This window comes from Mus musculus, chromosome 11, assembly GCF_000001635.26.
Source record: "Mus musculus strain C57BL/6J chromosome 11, GRCm38.p6 C57BL/6J".
NCBI lineage: Eukaryota > Metazoa > Chordata > Mammalia > Rodentia > Muridae > Mus > Mus musculus.
Window position 1 is genome coordinate 5,485,487 of NC_000077.6, and position 21,079 is coordinate 5,506,565.

Sequence of the window (21,079 nt, forward strand, 5' to 3'; positions counted from 1 at the left end):
CTCAATGATTCCCCAGGGGCCAATCCACGAGAAGGGAGGAAATACAGAGCAATGTGGGACACTTAAAAAAAAAAAAAAAAAAAAAAAAACAACCCCCCCCCAAAAAAAACAAAAAACGAACAAACAAACAAAAAAAACACAACTGAAGGCAATCCTACATCCAGAGACACTGTCTCCTGAGTGGCTATCGGCAGGTGAGACGCTCATTCCCCAGCAAACATCTTGCTTGGCACAATTGATCCTCGATGCACACCCTCTCTGCACCCCACTTTCTGTTTGTTTCAAACTTTATGAACCATGTACTCTCAAAGTCCAAGATCAGCGAGGTTAGGCTTTCCACTGATACTTGTATTTTCTCCCGAGTGAACCGGAAGAGGAAATGAGCACCTCTCTCAAAGGCAGGGAGACTCTCCTGCCTGGCCGTGCTGGCTAGGGAACAGGCACGGGCAGCCGGGCACTGGCAGCCTGCCCCCGTGGGGGGTGGGGATGAGTCTGAAGTCTGAATGAGGAAATCCAGAGACAGTGGGTTTTGAACAAGCGTCATGATGGAGGCCAAGGAGGGGCAAGCAATGGGGGATCAAGGACCAAGAGCGCTTTGTGAGGTACCGCTGCCATCTCAAACTCCAACGAGTATCAGGAAAAGAGCCTGGCCCAGGAGTTAAAGACTGTGGGGGTGGGGTGGCTGTGAGGGGTTGGGGGGATTTGGGGGTAGAGACATGGGGTGGGGGAAATTGGCTCCCCCAAGGCTCATTTCCCTGCTTCCTCTCTCTGGGTGCTCTGAGTCCTAAAATTACCCCAAGTTTTTCTCAGTGGGAGACAGGCATGCAAAACAGCTCAGTAGGCATGTGATCTGATTATTTTAATTCTAGCCTTCCATTTTCAAACTGTATATATATATATATATATATATATATATATGCATACCTGTATTTGTTTTATTCTTTAAGGTAATTTTCCAAGCTTACAACAAACCCCAGCTTGCTGTGCTAGGGCGATAGCATAGCACATACATGGCCTAGGCTCAGTCTATAGCACTGAACAGCAAGCAAACCCAGCCTCCTATTCCTCCCTTCCCTTGGGCTTTACATAAAACAAAACAAAACAAAACAAAACAAAACAAAACAAAACAAACAACAACAAAACCTGTGTATGAGTGTTTTGCCGGCATGTATGTGTGCCCATCACATTTGTGTGTGGTGCCCATGGAGGCTGAAAGACAGGCACTGGATCTGGAGTTAACAGCCTGCTGATTTACCGTGTGGATGATAGAAACCGGACCTGGGTTCTCTGCAAGAGCTCCCTGTGCTCTTAGCTGCTGAGCCATGCATGTCTCCAGCCCCATCCCTCCCCTCAGTCTTATTCCACAAAAGGAACCTCCTTGCTGTTATTTTATGCATTTAAATAAGTATATGCTATAAAATAATACACTGCTATCCATTCACATTTTTTTTTCTTTCTTTTTTTTTTGTTTTTGAGACAGGGTTTCTCTGTATAACCCTGGCTGTCCTGGAACTCACTCTGTAGATCAAGCTGGCCTCGAACTCAGAAATCTGCCTGCCTCTGCCTCTGCCTCCCGAGTGCTGGGACTAAAGTGCCACTGCCGCCTGGCCACATTTGTTTTTTTAGTCTCTCTATGCATTACCTATCTATTCAAGATCTCATTCCGTGACCCTGGCTGGACTAAAATCTGTGGCGATCCTCCTGTCTCACCCCCTGAGTGCTAGGATTACAAGTATCTACTATGCACCCAGCTTTTATTGTTTTATGTTGATATTTCAAGTCTGGATTTGATTGAGTTCCAGTTTTAAGCCAATTCCACTGCCCTTCATTCTCTCAGTGTATTTTGTATCACAAGTGTTTACTGCATTTATTTATCAATGAGTGTGTGTGTGTGAGTGTGTGTGTGTGTGTGTGTGTGTGAGTGTGTGCGTGTGCGTGTGCGTGTGTGTGTGTGTGTGTGTGTGTGTAATGTGTGCCGCAGAACACTTGTGGCGGCCAGAGGACAACTTTTGAGAATCGGTTTGCTCCTTCCATCCTGTGTCTTGGGGATTGAATTCAAGTTGCCAGGCTTGGCAGCAAACACCTCTGGCTTATATGCTACTACCCTAAGGAAGTCAGTTCTGCTTGTGCCTTGTGAGTTCTTGGTTGTTGGTGTAATGTGTAGTATATGGCTAAAATATTTTCTTTTCTCCTCTCCCTTCTCCTCCTTCTCCCCCTCCCTCCCCCTCCCCTCCCCCTCCCCCTGGCCTGGAGTTTCCTATGCAGGCCAGGTTTGCCTCAGACTCACAGAGATCCATCTGCCACTGCTGAGTGCTAGGGTTAAATACATGTAACACCACACACAACTCTACTACTAGTTTTTAACTCAGTATTTCTGAGGATTGTTGTTGCTGTGGGTTGAACCCAGATTCTCATGAATGCTAAGCATATACTCTCCCACCCGGGCACACTCCCAGTGAGTCTGGCTGTTTGTATAATTAATTACTGTTTGTATAATTAATGACTGTTTATATAATCATAGCCCCCTTCTCCAATCTACACTTCCTGTTCTCTGCTCCAGTTGCACAACCTCCCTAGAATAATTTTTCTGGGTCTTCTATCTTTGTCCCTCATCATTTTTATTTTACAAATGTTTATTTAGGGCCCGAAGAGGTGGCTCAGTGGTTAAGAGCACTCTGCTCTTGCAGAGGCCCAGGGTTTGAGTCACAGCACCCGTATGGCAGCTTACAACCATCTGTAACTCCAGTTCTGGGGCACCTGACACCTTCTTCTGGCCTCCAAAGTCACCAGGTATGCACATGGTACATAGACACACATGCAGGCAAAACACCTAAACACATACAATATTTACTTAAAAAAAGATTTACTTCATATGTGTGAGTGTTTTTCCTGCATACATGTGGCTGGGGAGGTCGAAGACACATCATGTGCTCTGGACTGGAGTGAGACAGTTGTGAGCCGCCACGTGGATGCTTGGAATCAAACACAGGTCCTGTCAAGGGTAGCCAGGGCTCTTAACGAACCACTGAGCCATCATTTCATCCTGGAACATACATTAAAAAGAAAAAAAAAACAGCTTTACTTAAATGTAATCAATACACCATCCAATTAGTGCATTTACAGTGTTGTTTTATGGTTATTTTGTAAGCTCACAAAGTCTGAACCTACCCACGAAATCGATGCTTTCAGAACATTTCAATCATCCTCAAATACCTTTTAGCTGTTACCACCCCACCCCCCAACTCAGTGTCAGCTAACCCATCTCTACAGGTTAACTTCTTGTGGGTTTCTCATACAAGTGGATCCATCACTCAGTTCTCTTCAGTGACCTCTTTCCCTTGCGTGGAGTTTTCTCTCCACTCCCGCTGGAATTGAACCAGGATCATTTATAACACAACATGTATCAGTATAATATATCTATCTTATTTTTACAATAAAAACGTGAGGCAGAGTCTCATTTGTCCTTCACTGGCCTCAAAGTCCCCATGGAGCCAAGAATGACCCTAAACTTCCTGGTCCTCTTTTTACTATTTTATTTACTATTTCCCTTTTGCTGGGATTTCAGGCATGCACCATCTCGCCCATTTTGTCTGACGCTGAGATCAAACCTAGAGTTTCATTTCTATTAGGCACACAGTCCACCAACTGACCTACCTCCCCAGCCCAAAATTTAAAATATTTAAAGTATGAATAACATAAAATTACCTTATCATGACCACGAAATGTTTTATTACACCAATTCTTTGTTTATCGCTTTATTGAAGTGTGTGTGTGTGTGTGTGTGTGTGTGTACTTGTGTGTACTTGTGTGTACTTGTGTGCCACAGAATGTGTGTGAAGGTCAGACGACAACTTGTAGGAGTCTGTTCTCTCCTTTACTGTGTGTATAGCGGGATTGTCTGGATCCATCAGCGATTAAATAATGACACAGAGACTTATTAATATTTATTGTAGCTAGCTAGGCCTTTAACTGAGCTGACTCTCAGCTAGCTCAATCTAAATCAACCCGACTATTCTAGCCTACGCCCCACCACGTGACTAGTTCTCTATATGCTCCTGTTCTCGACTATACACCTCCATGTCTGGCTGGCAAATTTTCCCTTCTGATTTCTTCTCCCAGAGACCCTTTCTCTGGCCGGAAGTTCCGCCCTCCACTTCCTGTCTGGCTACTGTCCATCAGATCTTTACTAAAGCCAATCAGCAAGTGAGGAAGGTGAATGTTTACAGACTAGGAAACCAGGCGATGGCCACAGTCTACGCTGGTACAGAATTAACAATGAGACATACAGAGGCGCACCTTCACATAGTGCACCCCAACACACGTGGGTCCTGGCAATCAAATTCAGGCTGTCAGACTTGGCAGCATATGTATGATGTGAACTTCTGTCAGAGTGGCCATCAGTCAAGTGCATTTTTAAAAAAAGAAAGATAACCAAGGCGTCTTCTTCATTTTTCTACCTTGTCTGACCCAGGACTCTTCAGACTTGAACTACTGCATCTGGCTTTATGTGGTGGTGTGGAGATTCGAACTCAGGTTTATGGGGCAAGTGCTTTACTATGGCGAACCATCTCCTGAGCTCTTAAAAATGTTCTACGAGACCAGGAGGTGGTGGCAAATGCCTTTACTCCAAGCACTTGAGAGGCAGAGGCAAGGGTGCTGCCAATTTGAGATCAGCCACAGCTAGACAGCAAAAAAGACCTGGTCTCAAAAACAAAAAAGTAAAATAAGTAAGTAAATACGTATCTATACATGAAATAATAATAATCATAAATAACAACAGATGATGAGTCCAGGAAAATTACAACATCAAGTCAAATGTTGCTGTTTTCTAGGATGTTTACTTGTTGTTGGCTTTGTTTATTTCCTGTGAGGACCCTGGGCATGGAGAGAGGAGTCAGCAGCTAGGAGGGCACTGCTCCTGTGGAGGACCTGAATTCCCAGCGCCCACATGGGGCAGTTCACCACTGCTGATAACAACAGCTCCAAGAGATCGGGTGCCTCTGCTCCCTGAGGGCACCCACAGTCATGGGAGCATACTTGCACACAGATAGATACATGCACACAAATTATATATATATATATAAAAAAAAGATAGGCTATCCTGAAGCTCAGGCTAGCCTTGAATTTACTATGTAGCTGAGGCTGCCTTTGAACTCCTGACTCTCCTTTCCTCCTGCCCAGGCTGGCCTTGAACTCACACCCAAGCAATCCTCCCACCTCAGTCTCCCAAGTAGCTGAGACAACATGTGAGTGCCTCTGAATTTCACATTTATTTATTTATTTATTTATTGGTTTATGTCTCGGGTACTTTTCTATTGTTGTGAAGAGACACCTCCACCAAGCCAGCTTTGAGAAAGACACATGTACTTTGTGGCTCATGGATTTAGAAAGCCATAACCATCATGGGGGTTGGGAGGGGGACATGGCCACCGGCAGTCAGGCATGGCTCTGATGCTGTAGTTGAGAGCTCATAATTTGGCCCACATACATGAGGCCGAGAAAGTGAGACACCAGGACCAGCGTGGGCTTTTGAAATCTCAAGGTCCACCCCTGTTGAAACACTTCCTTCAAGGCCACACAGCCAATTTCTTCTCAAACAGTTTCACCATCTGAGGACCAGGCCTTCAAAGACATGAGCTATGCTGGGCCGTGCCTATGCAGGTCACCACACTGAGGTGCATGGCAATAGAACCTTCAGATCTCCAGTTAGTCATTGCTCTGAAATCACTGTCTCTAGCCTCGGGATAATGTCACCACCCCAGGAAGTCCTTGTTCGTTGTTCCTCTCTCTGGTGACCTCTGCTGTGCTCCGTGTGGAGCAGTGTAGTGACTCGGGCCATAGATTCCCTGACTGTGCCCATTGATAGCTGCCTCTTCCCCTGTAAGGTCATGTTTGCGTCTTATTTTAGCTGAAATCCACGAGGTATGAAGGTAAACATTAGCTGGGTGTGGCAGTCCACACACACCTGTGTGCACCACAGAGGCCGAGGCCTGAGAACCTCTAGTTCAAGGCTGTAGTCTGGGCTACAGGGTGAGATCCTACCTATCACAAGAAACCAAGGGCTGGGGATGTAGTTCAGTGGTAGACCTATTGCACACAAGGCCCTGGGTTTGATTCGATAGTACTACAACCATTACCAACAACCTCACCATTTGAAAGTGTGCATTTGGGGCTAGAGAGATGGCTCAGTGGTTAAGAGTACTGACTGCTCTTCCAGAGGCCCTGAGTTCAATTCCCAGCAACCACATGGTGGCTCATGACCATCTGTAATGGGATGTGATGCCCTCTTCTGGTGTGTCTGAAGAGAACTCATATACATATACAGGCCTCCCCCTGCCCCCTGCCCAGCACCTGGAATGCCCAACCCTGCTTTCAGCCTACCTTTCCCTTCTCATGGCCTACTGGGATTTTACTATCTGATAAAGACGACACAAGAGGAGAAGAAACATTTAGGTGAGAGAGTGAGACAAAACCCCTGAAATCCAGGAAAACTCGCCCAGGCTGTCCAGCCCAGAAGAAGCCATTTGTAAAGTCAAAGCCGCCCCTCATCTTGGATGCAAGGCTCCTCCTGGCCCCGGCTTGAAGGCTGCTCCCGGTGCTATTGACAGATGACGATTGCAATGTTTATTTTCTTATCAACCAAGTAAAAGTCAGAGGCCAGGTTGAAAGAGAAAAATCCCCACAGCTGGCATTGACATAAAGACCAAACAGGAAGGAGTTTCAAATGCAGGAAAGGCCACGGTTGTCTGTTAAACAGCACCTACCTGGAATTCATTTAAGCAATCAAAGAATGTGATGTCATCTCAGTTTCCAGTTTTTGGTCTGGTAATGCTATAGGAGCTAGTGTCTCATATAGGGTCAGAGGGTCTGACTTGCTGTGTCGCAGAAGATGACTTTGAACTCCTGACTCTCTTGATTCCATTTCTCAAGTCCTCAGAAGGTGTTTGTCATCATATCAGGTTTCTTTCAGTGCCGGGGACTGAACCTAGGACTTTGTGCAGGCCAGCAAGCAAGCACTCTACAACCAAGCCCAGCTCAGCTCTACCCCAGTGCTTCTCAGCTTTCCTAACTTTAATACAGTTCCTCATGTTGTGGTGACCCCCGGCTGTAAAAGTGTTTTCCTTGCTACTTCATAACTGTAATTTTGCTACTCTTACGAATCATAAGGTAAATATCTTATATGCAGGATTTCTGATATGCAAGGCCCAAAGGGGTCAAGACCCACAGGTTGAAACTGCTCTAGCCTAGCCCTCATCGTATCTAAAAGGAAGAAAGGAAAAATAAAAGACAGAAGGGAAATGTTTGGGTCTGGAAAGATGGTTCAGTTGAAACTTGAATTCAGTTCACAGAATGCGTGTGCCAATGCCTGGCATTGTGCCGAGAGCTGAGAAAATAATCACTGAGCTCCCCAAGAGGCCACACTGACCTTAGAGGTAACTGGTTAATCCCCAGCTTCTCCTGAAACTACCATGATGCCACTTCATGTGTGTGTGTGAGAGAGAGATGTATATATGTCTGTGTGTGTGTGTGTGTCTGTGTGTGATGTCTGTGTGTATGATGTATATATGTCTAGGTGTGTGTGTCTCTGTGTGTGTGGTGCATATATGTGTGTGTGTGATGTCTGTGTGTATGATGTATATATGTCTAGGTGTGTGTGTCTCTGTGTGTGTGGTGCATATATGTGTGTGTGTGATGTCTGTGTGTGATGTATATATGTCTAGTTGTGTGTGTCTCTGTGTGTGGTGCATATATGTGTGTGTGTGGTGCATGTGTGTGTGTGTGTCTTTCTGTGTGTGGTGCATATATGTGTGTGTGAATCTGTGTGTGTGTGCAGATCCTCCTTCCCTGTGCGCACGTGTAGAGGGCAAGGGTCAAAGCAAGCTGTCTTCTGCCTTTCTCCATGCTAGCACTTGGTTACGCACATGTAAAGCCACACTCAGCTTTTCTTTTTTTTATTTTGGCTGCTAGGAGTCCAAATGCAGGTCCTTCTTTTTTTTTTTTTTTTTTTTTTTTTTAGATTTATTTATTTATTATATGTAAGTACACTGTAGCTGTCTTCAGACACTCCAGAAGAGGGAGTCAGATCTTGTTACGGATGATTGTGAGCCACCATGTGGTTGCTGGGATTTGAACTCAGAACCTCTGGAAGAGCAGTCGGGTGCTCTTACCCACTGAGCCATCTCACCAGCCCCAATGCAGGTCTTTCTGCTTACAAAGGAAGCTCTATACCCACAGTCCACAAAGACAATTTTTAAAAATATTTGTTTTTTAAATTAGAATTTATGAAAATGGTGTTTTCCTGCATGTGTATCTATACCATGTGCATGCAGTACTGGAGGAGAACAGAAGAGAGTGTCAGGTCTCCAGGAGCTGAAGTTACACATAGTTGAGGGCAGCCTATGGGTGCTGGGAATTGAACCTGGGTCCTCTGAAAGAGTGGACAGTGCTCTTAACCACTGAGGCATCTCTTAGCCTAAAAATGCCAGTCTTTAGAATTACATTTCTATTGCTTTGGGGGAATGTGTTTAGCATGTGTGTGGAGGTCAGAGGTCACGTTCCAGTTCTCAGGTTTCTCCTTTTCCCCTGTGGGGTTAGGGAGCTGATTTCAGGCCGGGAGGCTTGGCAGATGGACCTGCTGAGCCAGTCCACAATGCCATCATATGTCTTTTTGCATCATTTTAGAAATGCTGTTTCAACATATACCCTTTTCCCTTGGGCTGGGGAGATGATTTTGCATTCAATCATGAAGACTTGAATTTGAATCTCAGAACCTACATAAAGCAGGACACACTAGCTTGGGACTGTGTCTGCAGTGTGGCTGTGTGGAGATGGGATGGGAGGTAAGCGTCAGCTAGCCTGAGCTGTGCGACATGTACTGCAGTGAGTTAAAGATCCCGTTTCGAGCAACGTGGAGGGGGAGGACCAACACTCAAAGTGGTCTTCTGATCACCACATATGGGTGCCTGTACACACACACCATGCACACACACTCACATGGGAGATTGTTTTATTATTATTTTTTAATTTTTCCAAGTAATGACAGTGTTCTGATTTATCTCTCCCCTTTACAACCAAGTAAAAACATTCCTTCCCTATAGAAGTTTTTTATATATTATTTTAGCTTCAAGAACTACAAAATATATTGACATTAAAAATTGAAATGTTGGGGCTGGTGAGATGGCTCAGCGGGTAAAAGCATCAACTGCTCTTCCGAAGGTCCTGAGTTCAAATCCGAGCAACCACATGGTGGCTCACAACCATCTGTAATGAGATCTGACTCCCTCTTCTGGTGTGTCTGAAGACAGCTACAATGAACTTACATATAATAAATAAATAAATCTTTAAAAAATTGAAATGTCAAGAAAAAAATAGTAACATGGGGTTAAACAAAACAAACAAACAAACAAACAACCCAAAACCCACCGCACGAGGTAGTCAGTGAATGTTTTAACATCAGTCTACTTCACCATCTCAGGATCACAGCACGCTTGACCATAGCAGCCCGTACAAGGCTACGACTAGAACAGATGGTAATTATGGTCTAACCGTCACTGTGAAGATAGAGAGCACATAGAGCAGCAACAGCCAGCTTTCCTTTCCTCTCCCAAAATCCTGGCACTTAGGAGGCTGAGGCAGGAGGACTGTTATAATTCAGAACTGGAGAGACATTCTCTCTCAGAAAAGCAAAAACTACGACAGAAGTCCCAGTGTCTTCTGAAGCAACATTCCTGCATGTTTCTGAATCAGCTGAAACAGGCTGTGGTAGTTCAGGGTTTTCATGAAGACCTTGAAAGCTGTTCGTTCTCTGCCCTCTCTCTCATTCTGCTGCTTTCGATGCTCCAAAAGCGTGTGAACTTCAGAGTTTAGGAGAGTCTCAACAGTTTCAAACTCTTTGGGAAAGACGAGCCGGGAGGTGTCTTCTACGTTGCCAGCCCGAGGATGGCTCCCACCTGCCGCCATTGTGTGCCGCCACAGCCAGAGTCGGAAGCCACGTGGGTGGGCTCAGTCTGTTGTCCAACTCCCCAACAATGGTCAGCAGCAGGTCTAGCAGTAGCCCACAAGGCAAGCAGGAAAAGAAGAGAGCTAATCTTCCTTCTTCCAAGGTCCTTATGTGTAGCCTCCCCCAGCCAGAAATGGGCTGATGCGAACCTTGCTGCCACTGAGAATGAGACCACCTGGGGAGGAGCCTTCAGACCTAGATGGCTCTATTGTTCTGTCACCTGCTGCTGCTCTCCTCCATGACACTGCTACCTGCTGAGAGGCCCACACTGCTACCTGCTGAGAGGTCCCTGAGATATTCCAGAGGCACATCCTATCCTGCATGTCACCTACAGGCTGGCTCCAGACACCAAGAAAGAACTGGGGGGCGGGGGCGGGGTGTGGGGGACACCTTCCCCCTTATAAGCACACTCTCTTAGTAAACTCGTGAGCCTTGATCAGAGAAATTTTTGTCTTGGCTTCATTATCTTTTCTCGCAGTCTAAATCTCTTTCAGCCCCAGCCTGCCTTCCAGAAATACCCAGTTCAAGTAGGACACAGGCCGGTTTACAACACTTATGTAGGTCTCTAGAAGATGTGGCCCAGATTAAAGGTATGTAGCACCACACCTAGATCTGGGATTTGCTTTGTCCCAGGCTGACCTTGATCTCAGAGATCTCCATGCCTCAGCCTCCTGGGATTAAAGGAGTCTACAACTTCGTTGTTGTTGTTTTGTTTTGCCATTTAAATTTGACCTTTGGTGTCTCGTTCAACCCTGCCCAAGTCATGCAGGGTTGAAGGTGCTGCCACCATGCCTCTAATACAGTCTTTAGGACCTAGAGGAAAATTGCTTGGCCTTCTCCTGAACCCTTGTGTGCAGGGGAGGGCTAATCAAGGGTCTCAAGGGTCCTTCCATGCCCCCCTCTGTGCTTTTGCCAGCCGGGGTGAGGGTGGAGTGGGGAAGCAAGTGAGGCCTGGAAAGGTGGGAGAAGAGAAAGGGAACCAGAGTGTCTCACTGTCTGCTGCCAGAAAGCCAGGCCCAGAGCCAGTGGGACAGATACCTAGACAGGCTGAGATGAATTCTAAGAAACTGGCTTAGGTAATTTCTTATGGAGCCAGGGAGTCTAAAGAGGGCAGGGCAGCTCAGCATGCTAGAGGGGACCCTGGGCGGATGTCAGCACCACAACTTCCTGCCCCTACCCCTCTGCTCTGCCCCATCCTTTTCATCCTAAGGCTTTTCCTGGGCTGCAGAAGCCTGCTCAGGTCTGCTGCTGTACTTGAGTCGACTGATTGTAGATGGGGCCACATCCACAAGACCGTTCCATTCGTAGCAACACTACATTACCGCTCAGTGGACAGTCAACCAGCCAGGTCAGAAAAACTCTTGGAGGAGCTGTGTGAATTGCCTCGGAATACGCACTCTACGCAAACGAAAGTCTCCTCCATTTTGCTTCCTGTGAGTGAATCTCTAGGGCAGGCACTGACGTCTAAGTGCAGGTTCCTGACTCTTGCTCTGTGTCACCATCCTGTGCAGCTCCTCCTGGACTGTGTTTGTGTGTGTGTGCCATGTGCATGTGGTACCCGAGGAGACCAGAAGAGGGCGTCACACTTCTTGGCACTAGAGAAGTGCCATGTGAGTGAGTGCTGGGACTCTAACCTGAGCCTGGGTCCTCTAGAGAGTCAGCCAGTGCTCTTCACTGCAGCTCTTTCCAGCCCGAACTGTGCATTCTTTAAGACAAGTTCACAAGTCTAGCTGAGCCTAGTTCCCCATGCCAGGTGCTCAGCAAACATTTAAAGATTTGGAAGATTTTTTTTTTTAAGATTTATTTATTTTATATATGTGAATAACTCTGCCGCTGTCTTCAGACACACCAGAAGTGGGCACTGGATCCCTTTACAAATGTTTGTGAGCCACTATGTGGTTCCTGGGAATTGAACTCAAGACCCCTGAAAGATTAGTCAGTGCTCTTAATCGCTAAGCCATCTCTCCAGTCCCATGAAGAGCTTTGAAGCAGGGGCACAGTACTAGGGATTGGACATTCCTCCTGGGTGTATGCTCTACTCCTAAACTACACAGCAGCCTTCGAAATCACTGATAACTCTTATGGACGATTGAGTGTCCTCTATGTCCTATTCCTCTTATTATTGCTTTGAAACAGGTCTCAAGGAAACCAGGGCAGGGCATATGGTTGAAACCATAGCTGGTGTTCAACTCAACTATGCAGCCAAGGATAACCTTGAATTGAATTTATAATCCTCCTGCCTGTACCTCTCACGTGTTAGGATTACAGGTGTGTGCCATATCACTTGGCTTTTAAAAAAAAATCTTGAGATAAGGCTACTTTGACCTACAACTCAGTATGTAGCCCAGATGGTCTTGAACTTACAGTGATCCTCCTGCCTCAGCCTCCCAGGGGAGAAAAAAAAAAGAGGGTAGAGGGGAGAATCAAAAGAAAAGACCTTGTGTGACAGTATATTCTAGAATTTTATGGGTACTTTGAACTCTACTTGCCAGCCCCAGGGAAGTCTTTTGGTCAGTCCCTGACAAGAAAACAGAAGCCGTGGAGAGCTGAGACAGCCTTGGGTCACAGTGTGTAGGGCCCACACAGTAGTGCCGGAACCAACCCTGTATGTAATGATCTAGCAACTAGATTCCACCCTGTATGTAATGATCGATGCTCACACCCAGTCCTGGAGTCTGTAGCCCAAGAACACACCTATTAGCCAGCTGGTCCCCTCCACTCTGGAGATGAGCAGCACCTATGGGTGTTTGTTTGTAATAAGGGCAGTAGGGGTGGAGCTCAGCTGGTAGAGTGCTTCCTTAGCACACTGGAAGCACTGGGTTTGATTCCCAACACTGCTTTGACCAGGGTTGTGGTGGGGTCCTGTAATCCCAGTACTGGGGAGGGACAGTTGGAAGAAGTTTAAGGTCATCCTCAGCTACACACCTTGATTCCAAGGCCAACCTGGGCTACATAAAAACCTGTTTATTTATTTTTAGCAGCTCTGGACCCTCATGAGCTCACAGCTCTTGAGCCCCTTTTTTGGTCAGCTTCCCAAGGCAGGCCATGCCTGAGAGCGCGTGAGCCCTACAGTGGCCGCCACGGGATATTTGTTCAGCTGGGTGTGGGCTCTGTTGGCTCTGGACTTTTGTTTATTCTGCAAATGTCACCTGGGCTCCGCTGGTCTATATCTGTCACCAAAAGATGGGAACAAAAATGGAAAGGAGCAATCTTTGGCTTGTTGGAGACACCCTCACTCCGTTTTCAGTGTCTGTTTAATAAGGAGCAGAGCGGAGCCTGTTGAATAAGCAACAAAGTAGCTCAGTAGGCAGTAGACTGGCTGCCTGCCGAGCGTGTGTGTTGGCCTGGGTCAGCTCCATCCCTCGAACCAAAAGCAGAGATCACTGGAGAAGTGTTGCCACCGAGCAGCCATAGGACTGGCCCTGCTTCCTTCCATGCCTGTGAAGCCTGTAGGACTCTCCACAAAAGCTGCAGTTGCCGGGAATCAGGTTTGAATCCCCATTCCTTCTCAGACAGCTGGGGTGGCTGTGTTTAACCTCTCAGAACCTCACCTTTCTCCTTTGACAGGCATAGCCCAGGCTGACGAAGCACCTCAGGACATTTGCCTAGCCTGTGCGTAGCTTGGGCTTGAAGGAATAACAGGAAATGTTCACAGTGCTTGGCTTGTGTCCGTATTTCTTGGCCATTGTTCCCAATAATGACTTATTTTGCAAGGCCTCCCGCATGCCTCTATGTAAATAAAGATGCTTTAGAATAAAGTGAGCAGAAACAAGGCTTCCTGAGCGGTCTTTGTTCCTCTTCTTCCTGGAAAAGGCTTCCAAGAACTTCTAGCCATGCGAAGTGAGCAAACACGGGAGATACTAATCTATTAAAAAAACACATTTCCCCTTTCTCCAGCAGCTGGGCACAAGTCCACTCACTGGTAACTCTACCCCTGATCAATGTACAACCAAAGCTTCCTGTTGAGACCTGTAAACAAAGCCCCTTACTGGAAGCTAGGCTTCCAGGCCTCTGGGATTTCATCAGCTGCTCGCTCTCCCAGGAGAACCAGCCACACCTGGCAAACCTGCAGCCAAGTCCAGAAGGCAAGGTGCACACTTCAAGGTCTGCGGGCCGCTTCTTTCTGAGTTTCTAAGTCAAGCGTCTCGAACATTTGAAGATACCTGTACCATTGCCAAGCCACACGAGGCTTGAAAAGAAAGCAGGAGACTAAAGGCCAGCAGTCTCAGCGTGCAAAGAGAGGAGGCAGAAGAGGAGGGTGGGGGCTGACATCCCTCAGAGTCCGGGGAGTACCGGGATTTGCCCAACCCCAAAGGCCAGAGCCCCTGCCCATTGCTTTGGAGAGACACTCACAGGGGGGAGGTGGGAAGATGAACTGGAGGCCAAAGGAAGAGGTGGGGAAGGCTCTCTCATCCTTACCTCTCTTTATCTATTTGTTCATTTATCTAATCTATTTATTTTTTGAGATAAGATCCCGTGGTCCAGGCTAACCTCAAACTACAAGTGGCAGCTGTCATCCAACTACTGACCCAACTGATTCCATCTTCCCTGTGTTCACTGTAGGCATGGCCCTACTCTTGGCTACTTAGCCTCTTTAAACAGTTTCTGAGAAACAGGAAAGCCAGGCCGTGGTGCCCATACCTTCCTTGTAAGCCTGGAGGGGCAGCCCTGAGGCAGGAGGCTTATGAGTTCCAGGTGAGCCTAGGCTGCTGGGTAGTTTCAAGCCCGTCTTGGGCTGCATAGCAAGAGCCTCCCTACTCCAGTCTCTAGCTATACGCTGGTCTGTCCATCTATGATTGGAGTCTTGAGTAGTCTGTCAGCGATGTTAGGAAATGGTTCATACGCAAGAATTAAAATATATGGAGAAGGAATCTTCTTGGGCTCTCTTGGGGACAGCAGCAGGTGTTACGGGTTGCACCTGTCATTCTGTCAGTTTCAAGTCACTTTTAGCACCGGATGAACGCTACTTCCTTCTCGAGAATTGTCTCGGGTGCCAGGTGGCATCAAGCTTCCTCAGCAAGGAAGAGGAGAGCAGGAGGAAAGCTAAGCCAAGCCCTATGCAACCCCTACCCATCCTTCAAAGCCCACCTGAGCATGCCCTTCTTTATGAAGTCTTTCTTGAGGCCTGGGGATTGGACCTTGTTCCTAGGATTTACTCGGCACCTTTTACAATTGTGTTGAAAGGGAACTGGGCACAGTGTTCACACAGTGGTGAAGTTGTGATCCCAGTTACTCTGGAGGCTGAGGCAGGAGGATCACAAGTTTAAAGGGTGCCTGGATCACAGAGTGAGTCCAAGGCCAGTCTGAGCAGCTTAGCTGAGATACTTTCCTGAAAAATTATATGTTGGTATATTGTGTGTGTGTGTTGGTGGTATGTATATGTGTATATATGTGTGTTGGTGTTGTGTATGTATTGGTGTTGTATGTATGTTGGTATTGTGTGTGTTGGTAGTGTGGGGGTCAGTATTCGGGCTGTGGTGTGTATATGTGTATATATGTGTGTTGGTGTTGTGTGTGTTGGTAGTGTGGGGGTGAGGATGGGAGCTGTGTGTGTGTGTAGCAGGTGGGTATCTCAGTGGTAGAGCATTTGCCTAGCACTCATAAGGCCTTGGGATAAATTCTCAGTACAGAAAAAAAAAAAGCCAGGTGTGGTTGCAGCTGTTTCCTTACTGCTGGGAGGAAAAGAGATCGCAGCCCACCCTCGCTGATACACGGCAACCCATCCTCGCTGAGAGATGGCAGCCCACCCTTGCTGCTGAGGGCACGACCACTGCAGAGGCAGCAGGGAGGGCTCTGAATGAGAGATGGGGCCACTGGGGGATTCTCACTGCCTCCTTCGCCTGGCTCATTTCTGTACAGAGCCCTTCTCGAGGTCTAAGGCTCCGAGTTGGGTTGTTCTAAACCCCTGCCCATGTGACCTCATGCTGAGGAAGCTAAGGCCACCTGTGAGCGGGCGACCCCACAGAGGTTGTTCCAGTTGTGGTCACCCTTTTCATTTGCTTGTTCACAAGCATCTGTAACCCCAATTTCAGGCAGTCAGACACGTTTTATGGCCCTTGGTGCACACGCATACATGCAGGCACACACACATATATAATAAATAATGTTTAAAAAAATAAAGAGGCAGGGTCAGGAGTTGGGGTATCTCATTTGCTGGTGCTGTTATAGTGCATGCAGACCAGGGTGGGGTGTTCTTTTGGTGGTAGAGCAAGCTTGTAATTTCAGTGCACAGGAGGTGGAGGCAGGAGAATCAGAAACTGAAGGTTATCTTCAGTACTTCAAGGTCAGCTGGGGTTACATGAGACTATTTCAAAAGGCAGGGGGAAGAAGATAGCTTAGTCAATAGAATGTTTGCCATTCAAGCACCTATGAAAAAAAGCTGGGTGTGCTGGCACAAACTTGTGATCCCAGGGCTGGGGAGGCAGAGACAGGCAGAACCCCAGGGCTCTCTGACTACCCAGCCTGGTCCAATTGCCAAGCTCTGGGTCCCAGTGAGAGATCTTATCTTAAAAAGCAGGGGTAGGGATGTCCTGGAGAGATGGCTCAGGGGTTAAGGGCACTAGTTGCTCTTTCAGAGGACCTAGTTTGATTCCCAGCACCTACATGGCAGCTCACAACTGTCTGTATTTCTGGACCCGGGGATACTGCATGTACATGGTACACAGATATACATATAGGCAAAATGTCAATGTATATAAAAATAAATGAATGAATAAATTTCTTTTTGAAAGACTTGGCTGTGGAATGTTCTGTTAGCCTTCTGGGAGGTGCTGCTTTTCTTGGACAGATCTCTGGAGGAGCAGAGGTAAGGCTGAAGAGGAGATGGCCTGCCTTGGGAGTACCAGGCCCCCGATTCTGTCTTTGACCTCTGGCCAAGGACTAGAGAGAAAGAGGCAACCAGATATTGAAAGAGGGAGGGAAGGCTGGACTTGCTGGAAGACAGAGGAGGATGGATGCCTGTTGGCAGTGCGTGAGTCGCTGTTGGTAACAACAGTAATTAGCATTATTCCATGCTTTCTCGGACACACTCTGGGCTAAAGCATTCTCTTATGCAATCTCATTTTAGAGACAAGGAAACAGGCTCTGAGAGATTAAGCAACTCATCCCACTTGCTCAACCAGCATATGTGGGAGACCTGACAACCCGCCCTGTGTGGCCGTTTCACAAGCCAACGCCCAGCCACAGGGGACGACTGTTCCTGGGACTGGAAGGTGAGTGGTTTCTCTCCCAGTGCCCTGTGAAGTAAATGCAATTCTTCCTCCTCCTGAAGCTCTTCTCTCTCCTCCTATCTCCTTTATTCACCAAACCAGAGTTTGTTACTGTTGTTGTTGTTTTCAAAGGTTAGAGTGTCCCTAGAACATTCTCAGGAAGTCTAGACCCTGACATCACGCAAACCTACCTCCTCTTTGTCTTTGAAGGTGACCTTGGTGACTCAAGTTTAGTTGTTCACATAAATACTATTTTTTTGGAACCAATCTCAAAACACCCCGCCAGGTGCATATACTACCAAGGCCATCAGAACCAACACCGAGACCAGAGACCACTGGTGACTCATGCCTATGTTTAACACTCCGAGACGCTGTTTCAAAAACTTAAACAACTGCCAAGGGTGCCAGGCTGCACATACCTTCAACTCTAGACCCTTAGGAGGCAAAGGCAGGGGGACCTCTGAGAGTTTGAGGCCAATCTGTCTGCATAGTGAGTTCTATGACAGCCAGAGCTACACAGTGAGACCTTCTCTCAAATAAAATAAGATAAAATAAAATAACAATATGTAAAAAGTTATTATTCTGCCAGGCAGTGGTGGTGCATGCCTTTAATCCCAGAACTCAGGAGGCAGAGGCAGGTAGATATGAGTTTGGGGCCACCCTAGTCAACAGAGTGAGTTCCAGGACAGCTAGGGCTGCATAAGAGAAATCCTGTCTCAAAACAAACAAACAAGCAAACAAAAATACTATTTCCTCTTTTTATTTTTTTTTTTTGGTTTTTTGAGACAGGGTTTCTCAGTGTAGCCCTGGCTGTCCTGGAACTCACTTTGTAGACCAGGCTGGCCTCGAACTCAGAAATCCATCTGCCTCTGCCTCCCAAGTGCTGGGACTAAAGGTGTGCGCCACCAGCCCGGCTTATTTCCTCTTTTTAATGTGTTTGAATGAGTCTCCTTCCAATTTCCCTCCCTCCCTTCCAGTTCCTCCTCTGTCCACTGGAATGGTGTGAATGAGAATGGCCCCATAGGTTCATGTATTTGAATGTTTGGTTTCCAGTTGGTGGAACTGTTTAGGAAGGATGAGAAGGTTTAGACTTGTGGAGGAAGGGTGTCCCTGGGGACAGGCTTTGAAATTTTAACAGCCTTGTGAGATTCCAAGTCGCACCCCCCCCCCGCCCCGCCCCTGCCTCATGGTTGTGGATCAAGATGTGAGCCCTCAACTACTGCTTCAGAGTCACACCAGTGAAGTCTGGTGTAATTCTGATAGGCCTGCCTTTATATGTTACTTGACCTTTTCCCTTACTGCTTTTAATATTCTATCTTTATTTAGTGCATTTGTTTTTCTGATTATTATGTGTCAGGAGGAATTTCTTTTCTGGTCCAGTCTATTTGGAGTTCTGTAGGCTTCTTGTATGTTCATGGGCATATCTTTCCTTGGGTATGGGAAGTTTTCTTCTATAATTTTGTTGAAGATATTTACATGTCCTTCATTGAAAATCTTCATTTTCATCTACTCCTATTATCTGTAGTTTTGGTTTTCTCATTGTGTCCTGGATTTCCTGGATGTTTTGGGTTAGGAGCTTTTTGCATTTTGCATTTTCTTTGATTGTTGTGTCCATGTTCCCTATGGAATCTTCTGCACCTGAGTTTCCCTTTTCCATCTCTTTTATTATGTTGCTGATTGGTTCCTGATTTCTTTCATCTCCAGAGTTGACTCCCTTTGGGTTTTCTTCATTGTTTCTACTTCCATTTTTAGATCTTGGATGGTTTCGTTCAATTCTATCACCTGTTTGGTTGTGCTTTCTTGTAATTCTTTAAGGGATTTTTGTGTTTCTTCTACCTGTTTAGCAGTGTTTGCTTGTAATTCCTTGAGGGATTTTTGTGTTTCCTCTTTAAGGGCTTCTACCTGTTTAGCAGTGTTCTCCTGTATTTCTGTAAGTGAGATGTATGTATGTATGTATGTATGTATGTATGTATGTATATATGTATGTGTCTCTGTGTGTATATATATGTGTATTTGTGTGAGTGTATGTGTATATGTGTGTGTTTGTTTATATGTGTATTTGTGTATATGTCTGTGTGTTTGTATGTGTATATGTGTGTGTGTGTGAGTGTGTGTATATGCATATGTGTCTGTCTGTGTGTATTTGTGTCTCTGTGTATATGTGTGTATATGTATATGTGTTTGTATATGTGTGTCTGTGAGTACGTGTATGTGTGTGTGTGTTTGTGTGTCTGTGAGTGTGAGTGTCTGTGTATGCACACACCATGCAGACTTCATAGGATCACTAACTTGCTGAGGTTGGTTCTGTCCTCCCATATCCATGTGGGTCTTTGTTGTGGAATTGAAATCCTAAGCCTCCTCAGAGTTCGCGCTCACACCCTCCCACCCCACCCCCACCCCCGCTCTGCTGTTAGACAGCTTCTTTCCATTCCAGCCCTCACAGCTTGTGTGTGTGTGTGTGTGTGTGTGTGTGTGGTCAAATAAAAGGATTAAAAGTGAAATCAGATGTATTCATCCCCTTTGTATCTTTTCTACAGGTGTGTATACGCTTTGTCCTCTCAAAGGTCAGGAGAGGGCATTAGATCCCTTGATTGTGAAGTTACGGGTGGGATGGCTGTGACCCACCATTCGGTGTAGGAATCCAATCTGTGTTCTCTGCAAGAGCAACGAGTGCTCTTAACCACTGCACTGCCTCTCTAGACCTTTTTGGGTAAAATTTAAATCATATCAAAATAAAAGATTTCAGAAATTTCAGTGCCAATGGAGTGATTTCTTTTCTCCTCAGTGATGAAGAGGAGCCATGATGGTTAAACTTCTTTAAAAGAAAGAAGACAAACTGGCTTTCCTTGATGCCTTTGAACCTGAGTCCAGAAGACTTAGGGACAATGGATAGCTAAAATTTATTTATATCTGAAGTTGGGTGGCAGGGTGCACTCCAGAGGCAGAGGCAGAGGCAGGGGGATCTATCTCCGAGTCTGAGGTCAGCCTGGTCTACAGATCGAGTTCCAAGACAGCCAGGGCTACAAAGAAAAATCCTGCCTCAAAAAATGGAAAAAACAAAACAAAACAAACAAAATACATTAAAACAAACAAACAAACAAACAAACTGGATTTATTCTCTGCCGCGGCTGGGAGTGGACACCTTTGTTCAGCAAAATGAACCTTTTCCTGATTGTGCACTTCCAGGCCCTGGGCAAGCCGACTCTAGCACTCTGCAAAACCCCACCTCCCAAAGGAGGGTTGAACTTCTTGGAACCCTTAAAAACTACCAGTGAACTTCAGGAAGTAACCCACGCAACTCTTTCCCAGAAGAGGTCAATGGTCACAGAATCGTAAGAAACACCACTCTGACCCCGGGACTTCCTGCCTCCACACTCGGAACATCTCAAAGTTCAAACTGCTCAGGAACTGACATCCGGCTGACAGACGGGGAGTGTCGCTCAGTGGTAGAGTGCTTTCCTACATCGGGAGAGGCCCTGGCTCCTATCTCCAACTCTGTAAAGAAAAGATTAATACTATGAAACGAAAATAAACCAGGCTTTAAAGAAAACAAAAGCATGAGAAGAAGAAATCGCTTTCCCTGGGGTCTGGTTCCGTCGTCGTCCCCACCCCCGCCCCGCCCCCATGACTGAGTCAAAAGATTTCAATGCAACTGGTCAAACCAAGAGTGCCTGCAGAGATCTTGCATGTTTTCCTAAAGCCATCAGACAAGAGTACAACAAAGAATGGGCAGATGTGCTTACTCAGGACCAGAACACCTCTGACCGATTAGCATTCCTCTCTTAACCCCGCCCCCCCACCCCCCCCATGTAAACAGTTTCACCTCATAAAACCAGGTTTTTTGTTTTTTTTAAAAAATATTTGGTTAAGG

The 21,079-nt window shown here is 46.4% G+C and overlaps 1 long non-coding RNA gene and 1 pseudogene across 2 annotated transcripts; one reads left to right on the top strand and one right to left on the bottom strand.

The window, feature by feature from the left end:
• Positions 1-393: 393 nt before the first annotated feature.
• Positions 394-20,763, top strand: Gm11963 (predicted gene 11963). Of its 2 annotated transcripts, none has more exons than NR_166837.1 (3): positions 394-602; positions 17,067-17,211; positions 19,994-20,763. It is a non-coding gene; the product is annotated as a predicted gene 11963 (long non-coding RNA). The 2 variants fall into 2 exon arrangements; NR_166838.1 differs by lacking the exon at positions 394-602 and adding an exon at positions 13,148-13,488.
• Gm11962 (predicted gene 11962) lies at positions 9,692-9,961 on the bottom strand (annotated as a pseudogene).
• Positions 20,764-21,079: the final 316 nt, after the last annotated feature.